Source organism: Drosophila innubila, chromosome 4 (genome assembly GCF_004354385.1).
Source record: "Drosophila innubila isolate TH190305 chromosome 4, UK_Dinn_1.0, whole genome shotgun sequence".
Lineage (NCBI taxonomy): Eukaryota > Metazoa > Arthropoda > Insecta > Diptera > Drosophilidae > Drosophila > Drosophila innubila.
In genome coordinates, this window is record NC_047625.1 from 1,543,585 (window position 1) to 1,567,772 (window position 24,188).

At 32.3% G+C, this 24,188-nt stretch overlaps 1 protein-coding gene and 1 long non-coding RNA gene across 2 annotated transcripts in view; both read left to right on the top strand.

Moving 5' to 3' along the window:
* The first annotated feature begins 12,344 nt into the window (after nt 1-12,344).
* Nucleotides 12,345-15,849, top strand: LOC117790381. Its single transcript, XR_004617997.1, has 2 exons — nt 12,345-12,396; nt 15,782-15,849. It is a non-coding gene; the product is annotated as an uncharacterized LOC117790381 (long non-coding RNA).
* Nucleotides 15,850-16,065: 216 nt separating this feature from the next.
* LOC117784995 (zinc finger protein 2) overlaps nt 16,066-24,188 on the top strand; it is an 88,122-nt gene continuing 79,999 nt past the window's right edge. Inside the window, exon 1 of the mRNA XM_034622904.1 lies at nt 16,066-16,176. The gene's annotated coding sequence lies outside the window, so the exon portion shown is untranslated. The remainder of the gene's footprint in view (nt 16,177-24,188) is intronic.

Genomic DNA, 24,188 nt, shown 5'->3' on the forward strand with positions numbered 1-24,188 from the left:
TTAAATCAGAAGAAGTTTTCCTTAAGACGACCACAAAGAAAGGTATCTGCTAGTCGATCACCGTGGCTTCTAGACTGTCGATCAAAGCGTGTTCAAAATTAGCATTTTATCACCTCGAATGTTACGGTACCAACAACAGCAGCAACAACAACAGCAACAACGACAACAACAACAACAACAACAGCAACATTTTTTGTACTAATTTATGTGAGTTGTGAAACTATCGTCTGTCTCTGGGCTAATCGGATCAAATTGAAAAAGTTAATGAATGGGCATATAGGGGATAGATCTGAATGGATTCATAAAATGCAAAACTAACTAGAACTCTAGTCGAGTTGAATTGTTGCCAGTGAATGAATGAATGGAATGAATAGCAAAGGAAGGAAATCATTTCAAAGTTTAAATAGCTTGTTAGAATTGTTTAAATTAAGAACTCATAATTAACACACCCAGAAAAATAAAACTAGTCGGAAAGGCTATAGCCGAGTTCCCGACCATAGGATACCCGTTACTTATTTCAATATATATAAAAGTACTTCAAAGAAATCACTGCGGACGGCAGTTCGCGTTAGTGACGAAAGCATCACGAAGGGTGCAAAAGGCGACTAACAATATATACAGCTAAGTTGGAAAATTCGCTACGACTGTCCGATCAGATCGAGTTATATACAGATCGAAAGGTTTAGTCCTAATTTACAAAATGGCATACTAAAACTTTTTCTAGCCAACCTGGGTCATGAGATACGGGGGTGTAAGTGGGAGGGAAAAAATTTAAATAATTGCAGCTAATGGGGCTGTTGGGGCCTTTTGTTAAAATTTTCAAAATTTTAGTGGACTTCTCAAAATGAAATGAAAAGTCAATTTCTTTGTTTTTCTGTTTGTCGATTTGTCTGTTTGTCTGCTTGCATCAAAGCGCTAAAGAAGCTTAAATGTAATGATGGGGATTTATTACTTTTCGAAAATCTAGAAATGTTTGCTCTACGACTTTTTAAAAAAACCGCTAGTTTAGCGGGAAAACGCATAATCCCAAGCCTCAACAGTTTCCAAACCATAAAAGCTACAGATATGTTTTTTTTTAAAAGTATTCAGGTAACATTTTATAGGTGATATTATGTTTTTAAGCTTACGTTTTGGCAATTTTTGACAAAACGGCTCTAACGATTTCTGTTAAATTTTATTATGTTGTAAAACGTACAATTTCGCGTTTTTTGGTATATGTAACATAAATTTTGGTTGAGGGGTTTGGAAGATATTACCTGTTAAGTGAATAAATACATTTTTCTATCGGTCGAAAATCATGTTTTAGTACGAAAAACTTTTTGGTTTTATGAGATATCTCAACCAAACTGATACAATATGCATTTAACTTGGTTTTATATATCCTGACCAAAGTTGGATAAAATCGGACCACTATATCATAAAGCTGTCATAGAACCGATCGGGTCAAAATTAGGCTTTAGTATGAAAAACTTTTTTGTTTAGTGAGATATTTTAACCAAATTGATAGCATATACATTTAGGTTAGTTTTAAAAATCCTGACCGAAGTTAGTTTTTATCGGACTACTATATCATATAGCTGTCATAGGACCAATCGGGCAAAGATCCAGTTCTACTGTGAAAAACTTCTTTTTTTTAAATATGAAATACGTTCAACAACTAAATTTATATATTTTACTATTTGCCTGCATTAATGATAAAGTTACAATGTCAAAAGCAAAAGCAATTGCAAACATTTCTGATATCCCACAAAAAAAAACCTCTACACGAGGTAAAAGTCTAGTGACGAAAGCAATTTCTAGCCCCAAAATTTCTGTTATCCAATTTTGTGACAAACAAAATTGAGTTTAATCTAAAAATTTTAAATAAAAATATAAATTAATAAAATAAAAGCTGAAATTGGCATTCGGCACTGCGCAAAAAGTAATTTTTATGTACAAAGAAGCTTACCCTTTTTGCTCACAGTGCACAATGCCAATTTTTGGTTAAAGTATTATAAATGTAATAAAAATAAAATACTACTACCTAGCGCTACAAGTCAAAATTTATAAATTCAATTGTACTTGAATGTTTTGACCTTTACATATAAGACTTTTATCTTAAAGCTTTTGGTTTATTTCTGAGTTTATAATTTCCTTGCAATGTCAAAACTCTTTTCCCAATACGGATGGCTGAATCGTCTTATGGAAGTAAATACTGCCCCCATCAGATAGATTTGAGTACAACGGTCTTTTCCATATAATAAACCAATCGTTTATTTGAACACCTGTATTTATTTAATACACTAACACTCACTCTCGTACTCACACTCACACTCACACCCATACTCAAACTCTGTCTCAAGTAGGCTCAATCGGTATACTCCATAACTATTCATATAAACAATGCAAAGGTTTTGTATATACTACAAAATACACTGTTAAAAAAGCGAGTAAATAACAAACTTTTTATTATTTCAGTTTGGTAATTTTATCGGCTACTTTTTAAATTATTCTCTCCAATGTAATTAAAATTAATTCGAGTAAAAACATTTAAATTTGCAATTTGATTGTTATCAGTGTATGTACATAGGTTCTCGTTGTTGTAGTTGTGTGTTCGAGTAAATGAGAAAATTTCTCTCGAGTATTCGTATTCGTATTCACATCAATGAATGTTTACACGATCGTTTACCGAGTCCGAGTCGGAGACCGAGTCGACAAATGCCCAGAGACGAGTTGATTTTCAATTGATTTTGGGAGTGGTTTGGAGGTATCTGTTTTATTGCTGCATACAATTAGTTGTTAATGATTTGTGTAATTGATTAAAGTGCAAGCGCTTGAGGGGAAACTTGTGAATCAGAATGATAAACATAATTTAGGAGACTGCTTTCAAGGGCAGATATTTACTCCATTTTAAGTAGCTACAATTCCATCCCATTTCCATCTACATCCCCGTCCCATTAATGTTATTTGAAATATTTTAAAGATAACAGAAAGATACAAACAAAATAAAGTACATTTTGCTAATTAACTTCAGATCTGTCTAATGATCCAGAAATATTCGTAACACTCTGTTCTATTCTGTTCAAATTTTTAGTTAAATTTTTCCTAAAACTAACCATGTTTCCAATTTTTTCCCTCGTAAATTGTTGGACAACTTTGAACTTTCATAACTTTGTCAATTCTCAACCAATTTAAATAAGCTATGATTAGAATAATTCCAAAAGGATAATCTGAACTATGAAAAAAAAACAATGGAAAACAATTGACAAAATTATACACTCTTGCATAGTTTTTTGGAACGCTCTCTAATCTGGGAACGTCTTTTGCCATGCAATATTTATGTATTGTATGTATAGATGTATATAGTCGTGTATTGCGACAAAATTATAAAACCATTCTGCATTTAATCGGGCATCGTGAACACCCCTAACCATCAACTTGACGCCCCGTGACCGCGAAATGAGCACAGGGATTGCAGCATACATACATACATACATACATACATACATACATACATACATACATACATACATACATATATATATATATATGCACACACATATATCCATAAGATTTATACAAGTATGTGTGTGCAGATACTTGTATATAGAAGTCATATAGAAAATGAGTAAATACAATCGCTGGTACACGTACTGACATATGAGACGGTCCTCATCTCGCATATTCCCATACCACCATACGTACACACATGCAAACCTGCATACATTCAGACATACATAAATACATACATACATACATATGTATGTACATACATAATTGCGAAGGAGTTAAGAAGCCTTGCTCGTTAGTCAACAGCGAAACGAAGCGACGACTTTACCTCCCTTCCTCCTTACTCCTACCTTATTTTTCATCTTCTGTTTTTTTTTTGCGAATGCTGGAGGCTGCCAATGCAGCCGTTGGTTGCGTTGTGTATACGTATGTGTATGTACAAGTGTGTGCACACACACACACACACACATACGTTGTGTACACATACATATATGTGGCAACAAAAAAAGGGGTTTTTATTTTCCTTCCACCATGCGTGTTTTATTCATTTATATTTAAAAGCGTAAACGCAGACGCGAGTTTTCGTTCGTTCCCTTGCTTTCCTCCTTTCCTTCTTGCCTTCTTTCCTCCTTTCATTTTTTCGGCATTGAGTGTGACTTTTTCCAGCGAAATGAGAAAATATGCATACATACATATAGACACACATATGTACTTATTCATGCATGCATATGTAAGTGAGTATACTCACATTTTGAATCAGTGTGTGAATGGGATGGATGGAATAGATGTGGAAACATTGGATCCCCATCCTCGCTAATAAATACACACACACACACACACACACACACACACACACACACACACACACACACACACACACACACACACACACACACACACACACACACACACACACAGATATACTAATGTATGTACGTATTAAGACAGATTCTAAAGGGTGGAGCATCGCAATGCAACCATCTCTGTACTCCGATGCCTCTAAGATAAATAAAATGGCGTTTGCTGACGATTTTACAACACTTCTCCTTTTCGGTCTCATTTAAATGATATACACACTCATATCTGCATATCTCCATGTGCAGTTAGTACAATAATTGTTCTGTCTAAATACAATATTCCCATATGCTCCAAAGACTTAAAAACTCACGTTTGGTCAAATTTTCACTCGGAATCAATTTCAAGTTACTTATTTAAGCAATTAACCTATATATCAGTCAACTAGATTGATTATACCGAATGCATTTTTGAATAAATTAAGTTTTTCTGTAGTTTTGCTCGTTTTCTTAAGAATTGACTTCCAAAATGGTAAGTATGTATCATATCGATTATTTAAAGTACATCTCTCTTCAAGCAACACACAGCTAATCAAAATGCAAAGAAAATACTTCAATTCAGATATTCAAGATTTTTAATTACTAAAAAAATAAGATATGTTATATATTAATTTATGCGTACATAAATTTTCTTAAAAATACTATATAAATTTATGTAACGTAACTTGTCATATTAAGGCAAAATAAAATATAGTAAGAAAAATTTTAAACTGCAAAACACTTGCAAAACTATAAAATAACTTTTAAAAAATTAGACTTTTTTGGTACATTTTGTCGTACAAATGTAACGGAACGGAGATATGTTTATTTATTTATTTCCAAAATTAGTCTAGCTTAATGGATGACTATTTGTAATGCCAATTTTACTAGATTTTCTAAGCTTTGGATGGATGAGTTCTCGCTGCTCAATTCTTAAATCTACTCGCTGCTCAGTTGCGAAGTATTTTATAAAATCAGAGTTAGTTTCTGTTTTTGGGGAGGTTTTGTTATTATATATTACAGAAAAACTATATGTAAAATAAATTACTTATATTTTTAAATTGTATTTAACCAACAAACTGCATTTCTATTATAATTTTTGTATTTATTTATCCCACAAAAAAAAACCTCTACACGAGGTAAAATTCTAGTGACGAAAGCAATTTCTAGCCCCAAAATTTCTGATATCCAATTTTGTGGCGAACAAAATTCAGTTTAATCTACAAATATAAATTAATAAAAAAAAAGCGAAAATTAGATTGTGTATGGTTTGCTCTGTTGAAGCTTCAATTTTACCGGGACTTATGGTTTTCCGCTAAACTAGCGGTTTTTTCAAAAAGTCGTAGAACAAACATTTCTTGATTTTCGAAATGGAATAAATCCCCATCATTACATTTAAGCTTTTTTAGCGCTTTGATACAAACAGACAAACTGACAAGCAAACAAACTGACAAGCAAACAAACAGACTTTTTATTTCATTTTGAGATGACCTCTTAAAACTTAAAATTTAGTTATCCTTTGAACCAGTTGTTGGATTTGGGTCATCGAGGTATAAAAATTTACCAAAAAGCCCCAACGGCTCCATAAGCTGCGATCATATTCATTTTTCCCCTCCCACTTACACCCCCGTATCTCATGACCCCGGTGAATTAGAAAATGTTTTAGTATGTCATTTTGTAAATTAGGACTAAACCTTTCGATCTGAATATAACTCGATCTGATCGGACAGTCGTAGCAAATTTTCCAACTTAGCTGTATATATTGTTAGTCGACTTTCGCACCCTTCGTGATGCTTTCGTCACTAACGCAAACTGCGGTCCGCAGTGATATATTGACAATTATCAACAGTCGTGTCAACAAATAAAACAAATGTTCCCTAACACATAAAAAAAAGAAAAAAAAATGTCGAATTCAATTTAAATTATAAATAAATAATAAAAAAAACTTTGACAGTTTATGGATTAATATTCCCTTTTGTTCTTTTTTCGTGTTTTAATAAATTTATTTTGGCATGAACCTTATTGAGTACTCGGTGACGATTTTTTCGAGAATTTAACCCAAAGTTCTATTTGCAGCTATTAAAAAGCATATTTTAATCTTTTAAGCCCAACTACTTCTTTGTTTTCTTATTTCTCTGATTATATTTAACCTTACAACCCATTTAATAATAGCAAATTAAATATTTAAATAGCTACCAATTTTAAAGCTTTGACGTTAAAAACTAATTACTTTATTTTATTTAAATATTAATTTGTTTCATATTTTAAATTCAAATGCATAGTCTTTAATTTTATTTCATTTTCTCAAATGAAAATACAAATTTGACTTAGTTGTATCTTAAAATTAATGTGTGAAAGTCTTCTATGTATTTAAATACCACGTATCTATTTATGTTTTTATTTTATTTTTAAGGGCCTCAATATTTACAAAATATTTGTATAATTCAGCTTCAAGTTTGACATCTTCATTGGCAATTTCACAATACATATTATTATTATTATTAGCTAGTATAAACGTGTGAAATTCACACTTTAAGACAGTAAAAGCTTTGAAAGCTTTCAATCAGAACGGAATTACAACCTGAAAATATTTTAGACCTATTCCTATCCAGTGTCTCATTTTTGCAAATACTAAACTACTCTTACTAATTATTTACACACTTACCACTATTAAACTATTACTTCTATTATATATACTCCAACTATTTCAGGAAATGTTCTGAAAGGCGCTTCCTTCTAATTTAATATATCTTATATATATAAAATTCTTCGCCCAGTACATTCATTCATTCATTCACTCATCCATATATCATTGTACGGGCCAAACCGCTCAAGATACAAACTTGAAATTTTGGAACAATAAACTTAAGATAATTTCATCGGGAGGTAAGGCCGCGATTTAGAAAATTTGGCCTGCAAGTGCGTCTAAATCGAGGTCAAAATTCACACGTATTTTTAGTTTACATGTAGTAGAGTTTGGTCAAGCGCAGTATTCAGTGTTAGACTCACGTGCAAGGCTTCACGGGTTCAATACCTGCCGGTTTCAGCCCAGGCAAATATTACTTTTTTTTTTAAATTTATTGTTATTTGTTTTTTTTTTTTTAAATCAAAATTACTGTTTGTTTTCTTGCATTTTTGTTGATGTTTCAGTGCAGAGAATGGTGTCGTTGATTCACGGTCACGTGGTCGCGAGTTCGAACCCAGAACGAGAAAGATCTTATTTTTATTTTTATACCCGTTACTTAAAAAATAAGTAAAAGGGTATATTGTGTTCGTTGGAATGTATGTAACAGGGAGAAGGAGGCATCTCCGACACTATAAAGTATATATATTCTTGATCAGCATCAATAGCCGAGTCGATATAGCCATGTGTGTCTGTCCGTCTGTCCGTCTGTCCGTCCGTCCGTATGAACAAAAGGATCTCAGAGACTATAAGAGATAGAGATACCAAACTTTCACTCACACACTTCTATATACCCCACGCAGATCAAGTTTGTTTCAAATTGAAGCTACGCCCCCCTCCGCCCCCGCAAATAGCGAAAAACCTTTTGCTCGTCTGTTTGAACAAAGGGATCTCAGAGACTATAAGAGATAGCGTAACCAAATTTGACAGACAGATTTCTATATACCTTACGCAGATCAAGTTTGTTTCAAATTTAAGCCACGCCCCCCTCCGCCCCCCTCCGCCCCGAAAATCGCGAAAAACCACCACACCCACAGTTCTTATGATAATACGTTTTTTGTGAAAATAAACGTTATCTGTTAGTATTATCTATTATCCCACTGAATTGCATCAAGATTGGACAAGTAGAACGGCAGTTATGGCGATTTAATGTTTTCAAAGTAATTTCTTTAAACAAAAGGATCTCAGAGTCTAAAAGAGATAGAATAACCAAATTTGGCTCGCAGATTTCTCTACACACCACGCAGGTCAAGTTTGTCTTACATTTTTATCACGCCCCCCTCCGCCCTCGCAAATCGCGAAAAACCACCACACCCACAGTATTTAAGATAATACGTTTTTGTGGGCATTAGAGTTGCAAGTTGCTATTATCTATTATCCTATAAAATCGCAGCAAGATCGAACAAGTAGAACAGCAGTATTAACATGCCGAAGCTCTTGAATCAAAATTAGCTCCTTAGAGTATGCAATAGTTTTAATATTGTTAGACAACAAAAATGCATCAAATAATTCTCAACTGGTTCTGACGACGCAAATATGGCATTCGGCTTGAATCGCTACTCGACTCAACCCAAATGGTACCGATGAATCTTCAATGATGATGGAACTGGCATCTATCGAATCGTATTGAGCATACTCCTTGCATTTATGCAAGTGTAGTATGTTGTTGAGCGTGTCAAGTCACCGGTTACCATATAGAGAGGTCGCTAACCAAGGGGATTGACATTTAGCAAAATTATAAACCTGAAGAAGTTGCTAATTTAAAATTTTTGAATCGACAACTAAGTAACAACAGCAACACAATATGCCAAGCAAACTTTTCTGTCATTCTTGTGCCTAAGAATTCTCAACTGGATTCAGGCAACATAAAATAACAAAAATTAATAATAACAAAATCCTTTTTTCTTAAAAAAAAAAATTCTTAAAAAATACTTTTATACATATTTAAGTTAAGTAACGGGTATCCTATAGTCGGGATCTCGACTATAACCTTTCCCACTTGTTTTATTTTATTTTATTAACATTTTGATAAATTTTACGATATTTAACAAATTGGTCAAAATAGCTGTCATAGGATTAATCGGGATCATAATAAGATTTGTATGAAACACTTTTGTGTTTTTTAAGTTGCCTCAACCAAACTCACAGATTCGCTTTTGTCCGCCAAGTCTCAAATTTTTCTGCCAAATCTAGATTTTTCCCGCCAAATCCGGCTTTTTCCCACCAAATCTGGCGATTTTCCCAAAGTCCAATTGCAGGGGCAGCTGGAAGCGTGAATATAATTATTCTTTTCTCTTTCAAAAAATGTTGTATTATATACATTTGTTGCTACTTGGTACATTGAGCAGGAAATTTTCAACAACTAAAAATTTAAAATTCTTCTCAAATAACTGATAATAATTGCTTAGTAGTAGTCTGATTTTTATAAGAAATTATTATGTCATTTAGCAGGTACTGATTACTGATCCATCAGAAGTAAGGAAAAAAAAACAGTCGAATAAATCCAATGTTGAAAAAGCGAGCCTTTGCTCTTAAACGACAAAAACTGCAGTTGAAATGCCTTCACTTGCAATTTTTATACTATGATACGTTTATTCTATTCTTAAATACAAACACGATATTATGAACAGATTTCAGAATCAATAATTTTGTGTGGTGCCCGTGTTACAGAATATTTTATTGTTAAATAATTGAAAGTCCGAAATACCAGGTTTTCCTAATTAACAAGTGTTCCAATTATTGAAGTAGAACGGTAATTTATAATTGCGTAAAAGAATTTTATTCAAGAAAATTATTAGAAGTGCTCCTCTTTATCACGTTTCAATTTCGGGAGCGAAGCGAGCAGTTAAACTAATTTAAAAAGTTTTAAAACAATTTTATTTTGGAAATTTAATTAATTAATAAAATTGTCATTTAAATTTTATTTACTTTAAAATGCTTTCTTCTAATTCAATATATAATTTAATACTTATTTATTAAGATTTTAGAAAAGAATTTAAGGGACTTAGTTCAATTATTTTAAAGAATTGAATAGCCGACAAAAATCATGTATGTATTAGAATTTGTGTAAAGACACTTTTAAAATTCTCTATGTGAAATTGTCATTTGCATTCTTATATTTAGATTCACAAGTGTTACAAATAAATACTAGTAGTGGAAATATTTCCCTACTATATATAAAATATATATAACCATCGTGAAAACTAATTTCTACTATTATTCACTTATAATTGGGTGCGATTTATTAGCATCAATATAGCATAAATATGGATCAAGTTTGTTTATACGAGTATGTTTATTATTATAATAGAGAAAAATATATGAATTTATTTATATTAATTTATTAAAATCGGCAAATTATTCAACACTTAGTTTAATATTTGGTATGTTAAAAAATAGGTTGTATATAGTGATCCTGTCAATAAAACAAAATTGAAGGTAACAAAAAAAATAGTGTAAGCATATGTATATTTATTTACTTTATATATGTACTAAGATATTATATTAAATATATCTTACAAATTTGTGCATAAATCGAAATCTAAATTTAATGAAAACAAAAAGGAATTAGTATAAGTAAAAACTGTTGATTGCCAACTAAATCTAATAATAATGTAACCTTAATTTTTCAAATACTTATAAACATATTTTAGTGACTAGCTTTTAAGTTTTATCCTTGTAGTGCTAGAATATAATAATAATAAACAAAATTAATTTAATTATGTCGTTAAGAGGAAATGATAGTTTTTTAAATTTGAATGTCGATCATATTAAACAGTTATTCTGTTATTCAAAAGTTTTTCTTTTTTATATATGCATGAATAACCGTTTTTATAACAGACAGAAAACCAAAATACAAATATAACCGAAACATTAACATAAACCGATATTTGATTCGGCTTGATACTTTCATAAATATAGAATATATTTAACCAGGTACCGTAATCATTATAAGTTTTATTATAAAAATTACAACATAATCATTATTTATGATTTTTATTATTTCACTTACGATTATTTTTGAGCAAAAATATAAAACCTATAAAATAATTATTATTTCCTGAGCCGTAGTTTTTCGATCTGAAATAAAACTCAAGTTGTTACTTTGACTATTTTTATAGGTAAAATGTACGCAAATGTATGTATTCCTAGTCAAGCTTGAGTATTACTTTTGGCCAAAAATAAATAAAACTCATGAAATAATAAAAAAAAAATAAAACTAAGAGGATTATCATTATTTTATAAGTTTTATTATTGTTTTATAAAAATAATGATTATTTCTGATTACACAAAAATAATGATTATATCTTGAGTTTTATTTTTTTGCTAAAAAATAATCATTTTTTTATGAGAAAAACAAAAAAAAAACATAAGTTTGAAGATCAATAAATACAAATTTATCAAAATCTTACGTTCTTTTAAGGTTACTAGAAGTAAATGATTTTTTCATTTAAAATTAAAAAAAAAAAAAAAAAAAAATCATTATTTATCGTCCCTGTATTTAATATATAAAAAATCATAATAACCTAACGTCAGAACAATAGGTTAATAAACACTTATAGCATAAGAATGGAAATGTGAAGAATTTAGCTGTGACTAGTGCATTGATATACAAGGATGGGAGATAATCAAAAGAAATATATCTCAATATATATCTTTAAAAGAAATGTGAAGAATTTAGTTACGTCTACTGCATTAATATATAAGGATAGGAGATAATAAAATTAAATATATCTCTATATACATCTTTAAAAGGCAACATAACTGATGAGCGAGTGGACTTACATACATACACGTATATGAATACATACATATGTACATAAGTGCAACATCCGGCGGTAGTTATACAAAAATAATGAACGATGATTGCCATTGCCTGGACTACTCCCACATTGGGAGCAAGCACATCTACACGCACATGAGCATCCACACACACACACACACACACACGCACACACAGGCATACACGTGAGCATGAGACACAAACACAGACGCATAGGCGCTCACGCTCCCGCACGCAAAAAAGCTCATTGGTACTTTGTTTTATCACATATTTTGTCTCATTCCCGCCTAATTACCACTCTGCGTGGTAATAATTACCCCATTACCAAACACGCTCTCGCTCTCGCTCTCTCGCGACTTTCGTTGCTCTCTTGCTCGCTCTCGCTCTCGCGCTCACCCACTCACCTATTCACTCACTCACTCTCTGCAGTACAGTGATTCCGGTTACGGTTACGCTCTCAGCCGCTCTCTCTCTCTGCTCGCTCGCGAGAGAGCATCGCTCTTTGCTGGGGTGAAAAAACGTATCTTGAAGATACAAAAAATTGAAGATACAGATACAATTGGTAGTATGAAATCGACGGTGGAAGCGGCCAGGTTCACGTTTTCGAGGTACAGCGGATAGTGCGACACAAAAATAACAACAACAAAAACAAAAACAACTACATATCAAAATCACTGAAAAAAAAGATGCATTAAAAAATAATTGAAAAATATAATTACATGCAAAATAAAAAATATGTATATTTAATTTTTATATACACGTATGATTATAATGATATTATGATTGAAACTCGAAAAGATGTGAGAATAAATGATCTAACCGAGAGTGAAACTGAAAAATGCATCCAATAATAATAATAAATAATAATAATAATAATAAAAATAACAAAAACGATTCTCGAATGAAATGTATCTGAAAACCTATAAAATACCTGAAGGTGTATATTGTGCTTAACTGTGCATTGTGTAATAGCAATTGATTAAACGCAATTTGTGATATTATTAACAACTAATTAAATACATATCGTGCATATAGAAATAATAACCTTGAATGCAAGCTCGCGTCAAAAATAAATATATGTCTTTCTGGCTTTGCCAAATGCCAAATAATAATTCTAAAAAAAATTACTCCAATTAAATGTGGGAAATTATTATTAACTCTGGACAAAAAAGGAGACACAGGTTGTAAACCACAACCGCAGCAACTGTTCCTATTTTCTTTTGTATTCCTGTGCCTGTTCCTGTTCCTGGATAAGGAATAAGGAATCTAAAAAAACTTGCATCAATTAGTGCGATATATACGTAGACTAGTAAATATGTACAATAATTTGCATATGTGTACATATCTGCATATTTATTTACCACTGTACAATACCATACAATACAATACAATACAATAAATATGTAAATCAAAGGCTAAATGAAAAGAGACGCAAGATGTATCGCAAGAGCAGAGACGAGAGGGAGAGAGAGAGAGAGAGAGAGAGAGCTACAACAAAGACACAGGGCAAAAGCTTTTTAATTGCATTCCAAACTGAGAGTACGTGTGACTGTGTGGCTGTGTGTGTGTAAAGAGTGAAGCATTCAAAGTGAGTGGAGCGCGTCAGAGCGGGAAGGAAGATGCGCATAGAAAAAGGGGTGAGAGAGCATAGCAGCGATATTGATGTGCTCTCAACAAAATAATGAGGCACGTGGTCCATAAGAGAACTAAGTACATATGTGTGTGCGTGTGTGTATGCAAAAACGCCGCCGAATACATGTGCACATTTTATGTGATAGTGTTAAAGTCTTTTGTGTGTGCGTCTGTGTGCATGTGTATGTGTGTGTGTGTGTGTGTGTGTGTGACAGAGACTAAACATGTGTGCGTGTGTGTGCATGCATGAGGGAAAAGAGACAACTGTCTCGCTCGTTATAAGCAAGTAGGAGTAAAAGTGTTGATATTAAAAAATGCAAAAAGCAGAAGTTGGCAAATTAAATCGGCGGGCGTATCGAACGAATCGCTATATCTAGTCTCTCTCTCTCTCTTTCTTTCCATCTTTCGCGTCTGCAGCTTGCACACCAAAATAAAATAAAAGAAGAATACATATTTACATATATTCATACATATGTACATATGTAAATATATATATATATATATATATATATATATATATATATATATATGTATATGTAACTAGGTGGAGACATTTATACATTAGGCATATTGCACTTGATCTTGTTTTTGTTGTTTCTGCCTTTTTTGGAAAAAAAAAACTCTGTAGAATGTGTTTTAGTGCACATCCTTTAATTAAAGATTTGAATATTAATTAAATATTCATTTAAAGTAATCTATCAATTGTTTTGCAACATATCTTGTAATTTTTTTTATTTATAATAATCATAGTAATATACTTTAAAAAATTTAAAGCTCGTAATTCATAAAAGAAATTATTAATTAAATATTTATTTATTAATGCATTCAATAAATTTATTCATTAAGACAATACTTAATTTTTTTTTGACAATTTATATCGGGTATAAGCAATTTTTGTATACTTTATTCATTTATTTAGTGTCAACTACGAACAGTTAAAAAACATTTCTCAAATAAAGTTGTGGAAAAAGTGTATAATTAAAAAATATTAAACCGAAATAATAAAAAACTCAAATTGAAAACTATGAAAATTTGGGCATTAAGCAAATTATAATGTTACAGTAACTCAAAAATAGTTCTACACATATTTTTTACAAATAGAAATATATTTTCGAAATTCGGTTAACTGTTCAATTTGTATTTTCCGTGCAGACCTGTGAAATCAGTGTCCTTCAACCTGAGAGACTGCTCTCTAATATATACATTGTTTTCACATATATATTGTTTTGATAAAGAAAACAAATTTCACATATTTAATTTTCCTTGTTCTCTTAATCATAAGCAACTAGTAACAATCTAGAAAAGCTAAATTTGAATATTGGTCACAACAATTACTTGAGTAAGTGTGGGTCTCCGTGAATGACAGTTCACGAAAGCATATCAGTAGTTGAGTTTTTTTTTTTTAAATTAATTTAACTTTCACTTGGTTTAAGTGATTTTTCCATTCTCCAACCAGAGTCAAAACTCTTGCCAACAATGGCTTCAATCTTACAATATTACAATATATTCCATATTTTTAGATAGACATATGATGTCTGATATTAAAATAAATATGATAAGAGGCTCGTATACACATAAGGGCTTTTTAAAGAGAGTGTAGAGCTATAGGTCGAGCTATGTATAGTTAGTGTAGAGCCGTGTTAATATATTTTTAAGCTAAACACTAGTGTATTTTGACACCTCTACTGTAGAATTCTCTCTAAAAGTCGTAGACTTGACTTATCGGTAGAGCCGTACACTCTACACTTTACGCTACAGAGAGAAAACTCTATGGTTTATTTGAGTGTAAGGAGGCTCTAGATTTCATAGGAATGAGGAACATGCAAATTAGTAGTAAATATAATTGTACCGTTACCACGGATTTGCCTGTTCCCTGCACAAATGTATGAATGAAATGAATGCAAGCTTGATAATACTATATGTTATTGTTGAAACGGGAACACTGGAAAAGGAGCAGGAACAGGAGTAGAAGCAGAAACAGGAGCAGGTCGGTCACCTGTCACCTGTCACCTGCCAACGGTCATGGCAATTACACCCGCACCCTTATTTCATCTGTTTCTTTCACCACTCTCTTTCTGTGCCTCTTTCTCCTTCTCCTTCTGTTGCTGTTGCTGTTTCTGTTTCGCTTTCGATTGTCGGATCTCAATGTATCCTGTATCTCAATGTTCCTTTTCTTGATCACATACGGCATTTCTACAGACCGAACTCGCTTCCGGTCAAACAAAAAAACAAAACAGAGAAGAAAATAATGAAAACATTCCAATGACAGTTGGGGGAACTGTATTTTGCGAACACTGTGCGAATACTCACAGGTATATATATATACATATATGTATATAATGATTGATTAATTGATTTCAGGTGCAATCCAGTTTGAACTCGTCACACTACACGCTCGATTAAAAGTTCCTATAACATTTAAGAATATATAACAAAATTAAAACAGTACAAAATACAAAAATACGTTCGCTAATAAAACTTCAAAATACAAATAAATAAAAAAAGCACAACCCCTAAAACAAGAAATGTAACTTAAGTAAATCACAACTAAGAAAACAACTCGACAACAAAATGTAAATCAAAAAATATCAACATCTATATATAAATGGTAAACATCGAGGCCAACATAATCCGAGGAATACATAAACCCAATCGAAATCGGATCCAAAATTGGATTTGGAATCGGAATTGGCCAGAGGCTCTAAATGAGTCAAAAGCGAAGGAGAATTACTTGTATTCGGATCCATTAACAGTTGGTAAGTCACAAATCTCTAAAACTATCTATTACATTAGCCGATTATATTGAAATGTTCGAAGAAAGTTGTCAAATCAATAGACAATCTATCCTAATTTGGTTAGGATGTAGAAGACCTATCCAAGTACACAATCTGTCAGTTTGGTTGAGATGACTTAAGAAAAAAACAAAGTTGTTCTTTACTATAACATTTTTATGGTTATAAAATCCAAAAACGTGCAAAGGAAAATGTATAATTTTTGAAAAAATAGCCCTTAATTATCAAATAATTTAAATGCAGCAACAATTTGGAAGTCAAGTTATGTTTTAAACGACATTACTGATTAAAATTCCTTGAGATTCGACAAAGTTATAAAATATGGAAAAAATGAAAAATGGTTAATTGTAGGAAAATTTTACTATTTAAATTAAAAATATGGTTAATTTGCAGTTGCTTAAAAGAATTAATGACAGTCATTGGTTTGAAATATGTTTAGGTATAAAAACAATAAATGTCTGTATCCTTTTTGTATGAGCAAAACAATTACTTAGGTGTTGATATTGTTTTGAACACGAGTGTTTTCAGCATTACAGCATGTCATTTATAATCCTCCCTTTGTAACGCTCACATTCGCTCTTCGAAATGGAGCAATGTTTTTGTAGCCAATTAAAATGACTTTGGAGCTTTGATGCCGACGCCGATGCCGACGCTGACGCCGACGCCAAATCACCCTTTCACGAAGTTAATTACCAACGAGCTCTAATTAGCCAATGACAAGGCACTTCCAGTACATACATATAATTTACTATATATATATATATATATATATACCAGTATATAAGTGTGTGCACGCTTAATCTTAGTAATTAAGCAAACCATTTCTCTCTCTATTATAACTCGTACGCGCAATCGTCGTTGAGTTCGGGTTTGAGTTCGTGTTTGCTTGTATTTGTGCAGAGTCGAAATAAAAACAATGTCCATAATCACGTTGACAGAATTAAGAGAGAGAGTTGCGTGCGAGAGAGCTTAAGCGATGCGATGCGATGCGCTGCGCTCTCTTGCTTTTCGTTTTTGCTGCTGCTGTAGATGCTGTAGCCGCACTCTTGCACAGGAGAAGAGAAGAGTAAAGCAACAGTGCGCGCGACAACGCCAACTCGAGACTTGATTGGTCGTCGCTCGTCGTGCGGCCCCTACCGGGTATTACCACCCACACACACCGACCGAGCAATCTCCCCACCCACCCAGCTATAGACGCTGTTGCCGCTGTCACTACATGTTTCATGCTCATGTGTATTGCTTGTTTGTTTTTGCTTTTGACTCAACTATACGTCGGCTTTTGCTGCTGCTGCTGCTGCCGCTGTCGCTGTCGCTGCTTCCAACTTTGCTCACGCAGCAGCAGCAGCTGCGTCTGTCTGTTGATATGTATGTGTGTGTGTGTGTATGTGTGTGTGTGTGATGCCCGCGAGAGAGTGATAATGTTTTTGTATGGCAAGTTAATTGCTCCTTTTCGCCCTCACACAGTCACAGTTACAGTCAGAATCAGAGGCAGAGTCACAGTTACTGGCTGAACTCAGCTCACTCACTTTGTGATTCGTTATCGTCTTAAAAGGGAGGAGCGCAATGTGCAAATACTAATTATAATTACCTATATACATATATACATACATATAGTATGTACATACACACATTCTGAAGAGCAATTAGCCAGTCAAATAAAGCTCAGCATGTTGTAAATTATGTATTGCTTATATATGTAAAAATATACATATATTTATTTACTTGTCACTTGGCCAATTGAAACAAAGCACTCATGCCGATACCGATACCGATATCGATAGCGATTTCGATATTAATGCTGCCACAAGATGAAAGCTTATCAAAAATTGCTCTTTTTTCGATATATTTATTTGTATGTCAGTTATTTTTCAATTGGCACTGTGGGTGTGTCGACATTTACATACACACACACACACACACACACACACACACACACACACACACACACACACACACACACACACACACACAAATATATGTACACAAGCCTACACACTCAAGTGTACATACAGTTAGTCAAGTAATTGTTGCCTTTAAATTTAAAAATAAATAATTCTATCTCTTGTATATAAGTAGGTATATGTATGTAATTATTTCTTTAAATAATTTTGAAATCATTTTTCTGTCAAAATAAATATTTGTCGAATTTTAGTAAATAAATAATTTACAAAATATTTTTTAAATTTTTTGCTATTCATTTCAAAAATAAATCTTGAGATTTGTTGCATTCAATTATTTCTAAAATAATAATTCTGTCAAAACAAATACTTGTAGTTAGTTACACACAGTAAGTCAACTAACTGTTTTTACTAAGTAAAAATTTAAAGTTTACTTTTTTTATGTGTTTTTATCAAGGTTGCAAACCGGTTCAGTTCGGGTTATAAAGCAGCCTGAACCGGATCATGAAGTGAACCCTTGAAATTATTTACATTGCGAACCCGAACCGAACCTATTTCCAAAAAAAAGGTTTGGTCCTAAAAAATAATTAAATAAATAAATTGGCTTTCTTATATTACGCAATTATTTGAGAATTCGGATTAAAAAAAAGTCATATTTAAGACGGTCACTTTTTAACCGACACTTTTTCACCGACACTAAATTATTCCATTCACACAATTCACATCGGATGTCAAACAAAAATGCCAACGGTTTTCGTTTTCACAGTGTCTGGTCACACTTTGAATAATTTCATACAAAAAATGCTTTAAGATAGTAGGCATTTGACCGACACCGAGAGCCGTGCTCTATTTCCATCGGTGATCATCGGTTTTCGACCGACGCTGTCAAATTTTCGTCTGACCGGGGCATTAGCATTAAAATTTGATTTATTTAAAATAATTGTAATTAGTTCAAATAGTAGAGAAAAATATAAAACAATAGAAGTATTTTTTTGTATGAAATGGGTTCAAACCTTGGGTTCAGGCTCTATGGTTCGAGCCGCCGTACCGAACCCTTAACAATATTTTGGAGGTTTGCAGCCTTTGGTTTTTATTGATAAAAAAATAAATATTGAGGTCTGTTTGTTAAAATGTTGTCAAAATAATTACTTGTCCAACTGTAGTAAGTTGTCATAGTAAGTAAGGTAGTAAGGTATAGTAAGTAGGTACATATGTACAGTTATTCAAATAATTCTTTTGACTAAATCAAAAATTCACGGTTGATTTTTTAAATATTGCGTATAAATATTACCGAAAATGAATAAAAAAATAACAATTTGAGAAATTAAAAAAAGTAGTAAGTAGTTATATACAGTAAGTCAACTAATTGTTTTGACTAATTCAAAAATGTGTTTTTTTTTTTACTAAATTAAAAACTAAATAATGCAATTTGTTGGATTTAATTATTTTGTAAAAGCAAATATGTGATAAAATGATTTTGTCAAAATAATTACTTGTTCAAATGTACTAATTTATGTTTTTTAAATAAATCAAAAATTTACAACTGATTTTTGTATGTGTTTTTGATCATATACAAATATTTGATATCAATAGATTGTCAAAATAGTTAATTGTCCAAATGATCATATGTGAGTATGTGTGTATGTGTGTGTGTGTATGTATGAATATGCACATCTGCTCAGCCAATTCTTACGAGAAATGAGTTTTCACATTTTCCACTCCCCTTTTGCCTTTTTCCACTTGCCTCTTTCCTTTTTCCCGCTAACCCCAAGACATGTAAATGGGAATCAACAAAAAAGGAAGTGGAAGGCAACAAAATCGATAAAGCCGAACAACGAAATTAAAATAAAAAAAATAAAAAAAAAACGACACAAAATAAAAAAGTTTTTTTGTACGAATATTGTGTGTGTGTGTGTGTGTGTGTGTGTGTGTGTGTGTGTGTGTGTGTGTGTGTGTGTGTGTGTGTGTGTGTGTGTGTGTGTGTGTGTGTGTGTGTGTGGAGATTGAAGGTGGCTTTCTATGTACATAGTCAATGCGTGTGTGTGTGTGTATGAGTTGCTGGCATCTCTGCCAGCGTCTCTGCCGGTAATTCGCAGACAAAAATTATACACAGAAGAAAATGCGAAAGCAAAAAAGGCAACAAAAACTCAAGAAGGACAATTTATTTATCTTTCAAATACACACACACACACACACACACACACACAGAATCAGCCACCCGCTGTATGTATGCATATATGTATATATGAATTTACGTATGTTTGTCTATAGAATCGTAGACTGAATCGTGACAGGTAGAAATATGCTTTGTTGTTTTGTATACATACACACGCACATACATACATACATACTTACATACACACATTCACATGTAAATTTCTAATACTCTTTTTTAATATCTGTATATACATATGTATAGATTTGTATGTATGTGTATGAACATTTTGTCTAGGCTGCAATTCTTCAAAATTCCAAGATTTAAATTTTGAGATTTCGGTTAAATTCGCGAGCTTACAATTGAAATTTAAAAAAAGGCATTAAATGATTAAAAATATTTTTTTAACTCATCCCTTTTTTTAATTTTATTTTTCCAATTGTTTTTTGATTACAAATTGCTATAAAAAAATGATTAAAAACTGTTTATTCAATTAATAATTTTTACCTAAAATTGAAGAAATGAGATTAAATTGTTATAATTATTATTTTTTAAACCGAACCCATTTTTTTAAATTTTATTTCCCAATTGCTTTTTTGTTAAATTTCATGAAAATGAAGATTTAATTATTATTTTTTATGAAATTTTTGAAATTATTTTTTTTTTTTTGAACCGAACCGTTTTTATTAAGGAATTCGTTTGATTTAAGTACAAAAAATATATATTTCCAAAGTTCGGTTCATGAACCGGTTTGAGAAATTTACGTATTTTACAGATTCAAGTAAATATGTATATGTGTGAGCTTAAATATGTACATACACATACATCAAAATATTATCTATTGTCTATTTTCCGTCACACAGCCGCAACAACAACAAACTTACTGGCAAATACACACACACACACACACACACACAGCACAGACACAGAGTGATTACAAATGGAAAGAAGCAGAAGTAGAAACAATAAAGGTCCAGGGGGGGTTGAGAGGGATAAGAGAGAGAGTGGGCAGAGAAGGATCTAAAATAAGAAGAAAATGTCTAAGCAAAATAAGAAATCTGAGCGCAAGGAAATATGAAAAAAGAAGAGATGAAAAATGTAAAAGGCTATGGTATGGTAGACAGACTCTTGTAATTGTGTACTTTATGCTCCTGAGCGCGGACTCGAACTCACTCCTACTCCAACTCCAACTCCAACTGCAACTCACTCCAATTCCAACTCCAACTTAAGCTCATTCACCCTCGCTGTCGTTGTCCCTTTCCAGCGACAACGAATAGCGCATTGGTCTTGGTGCTCAGCAACAACAACAAAAAACAACAACAACAACAACAGCACTAGCAGAAACACCCACAACAAACTGAGACTGCGGCAGCAGCAGCGGCAGCGACAGCGACAGCGCAGTCGGTGGTGGTAGATACGGTGTCGTTGCCATAGAACACGACGTCGACGTCGACGCAAAATGTAATGTGTGAAAGAGAGACAGAGCACGAATAGCAAGTAGAAGACGGCGCAGTCAGCGCATTATGTATAAATTATTTATTTACATTATATTTATGCCCGCACTGCTGGAGATGGGAGCAACTTATGTGTATAAATGTGTGTGTGTAAGACGTTGAAATAAGGAGAACGAATTCGTCGCTGCCACTTTGTCTCCTACTTAAAGAGAGCGAGAGAGAATTGGCAAAGTGAGTAGTGAGAGTGTATGTGTGTGTGTGTGTGTGTGTGCAACTACTATTGTATTGCATAGTAAGAATAACAAAACAAAAAAGGGTACAAAGAAGAAAACAAATATGTAAATGGCATTGAGACTCCCTCATCCCTCATCCTTCGTTTTTTTTAAAATTTTTTTTAAAGTATTATTATTGCAAAAAAAGCAGTTTTTGTTAACTGTTCCTCTCTCTTGCGCTCGCTCTCTCTCTTTATTATTTGCCAACACTAATTAAAAGCTACTCTCAGTCCTTATAGCTGTCGCGCTGTCTCTGTCTCTTGAGCACTCTCCCGAAAATCAGTTGCTCTCTTGTAGGCAAAAAAAAAAAGTAATACGCGCTCTCCATTCGAATGGGCGTGAGCGAGATGGGTGCGTTGGACTTGAACTTAGTGGCAATGATTCTACTTCCACTCTCCATTGTTTTTGTTCCTGTGCATGCTGCTGCTGCTGCTGCTGCTGTTGTCGCTGCTGCTTTTCTGCTGTTGCTAATGCCTGAATCGGTTGCTTTTCCGTTTCACTCACGCTCGTTTATGGCGTTCTTATTACCGCTGCTTACCGTAACTCTAAACTTCGCATACAGCGAAAGGGGCTGGGGCTGTGGCTGGGGAAGGGGGAAAGGCATGTAACTGGGGAAGATGACACCAGGCAGCGAATGCAAAGGCGTGGCTCCAGCTTCAGCTTCTGCTTCAGCTTCAGCGTCAGCTGCGACGCAGACAGCTTGGCTGCATTTTCGGTTATGATGATGACAAAACAAATCTGCCTATTGCACTGCTTGCACTGCTTGCACTGTTGTTGTTGTTCTTGTTCTTGGTGTTGTTCTTTCGTAATTATTGGCATTTAAGTTTCTGGTACAGTTGCAAAATACAACCATACAATAACATACATATTTATGCATATACATAAGTACACCCATGCACATGTGTATAGATATGCTCTGTTGTAAGAACTAAAAAAAGAAACATGGAAAGCAATATAAAAAAAATTAAAAAATACTAGAAAATTCCAATAAAATGATCATTTAATAAAGAAAACTTTAGTTTATTAATATAATATGAACAAAAATATAAACTCGATTTGATTTATAATTATAATAGGCAAACACAACATAATTTATTAAAAACATATTTAATTTTTAATTTTAAATTTTAATATCGTTTAAAACATTATCGCTAATTTTGGGTTACTAAATTTTATTTCCTTATTTATATTTATCATATTTTTAGATATTTACATTATTAAATCAAAGAATACAATATAAAAGTTTAAAAACAATGCTTTTAAAAAGATATATATAAAAATATAAAATAATATATATATGTAAAATAATATATAAAAAAAATATATATAAAATAAAAAAAGCTTGAAGTTTGGAATTTCATTTGTTGGATATTTGTAATTTAAAATTTTGAATTCTTGATTACATTTTTGCTTATTTTTTAGCTTACTACATTTTAAGTCCTTATTTTTTTTATCCAATTTTGTATTTTCGGTATTATTAAAACAAAGAATATAATTCGAAAAATTAAAAAAAAATGAAAAAAAAAAAACAAAAAATTTGAATCAAAATATCATTTAATAAGGAAATCTCTAGTTAATTAATATAATATGAGCAAAAATATAGATTAAACTTCAATTATAATTTGTAATGCGAAATACGATATATTTTCTTTTAAATACGCATTTGTCTGGAATTTATTTAGTTGAAAAAGTGTCGAAATATAAATATCTTTTTAAAAATGGTATTTTTAATTACACATTCGAAATTCCTAATAGCATTTTTGCTCATTTTGGTTTAATAATTTGTATACATATGCTTATTTTTTTCCACCCAAATTTGAGTTCTTATAATTATTTGTTGAAATTCTTACAGGGAAACGTTTTCACACATCCTTTTCAGTTCGTTGATTGTATGTACATAAATATGTACACATATATGATAGTAATTTGAATATTTGGATGCAAATGTGTGTATGCTGCTATTTAAGCATATTGTTCCTACAAACATACATACAAACATATATATTTGAGTACTCGTACTCATGCTCGTAAATCTGCCCCAATCTAACCACCCACTTGAACTTATACATAAATCGTGTATATATATTATATATATATTTGTGCACATAGGTGTCTCGTCTCCCTGTGTCTGTGCAGACAAAACGAACACATGCAAAAAGGACTGAACAGCGTACACGTATGTATGTATGTATGTATG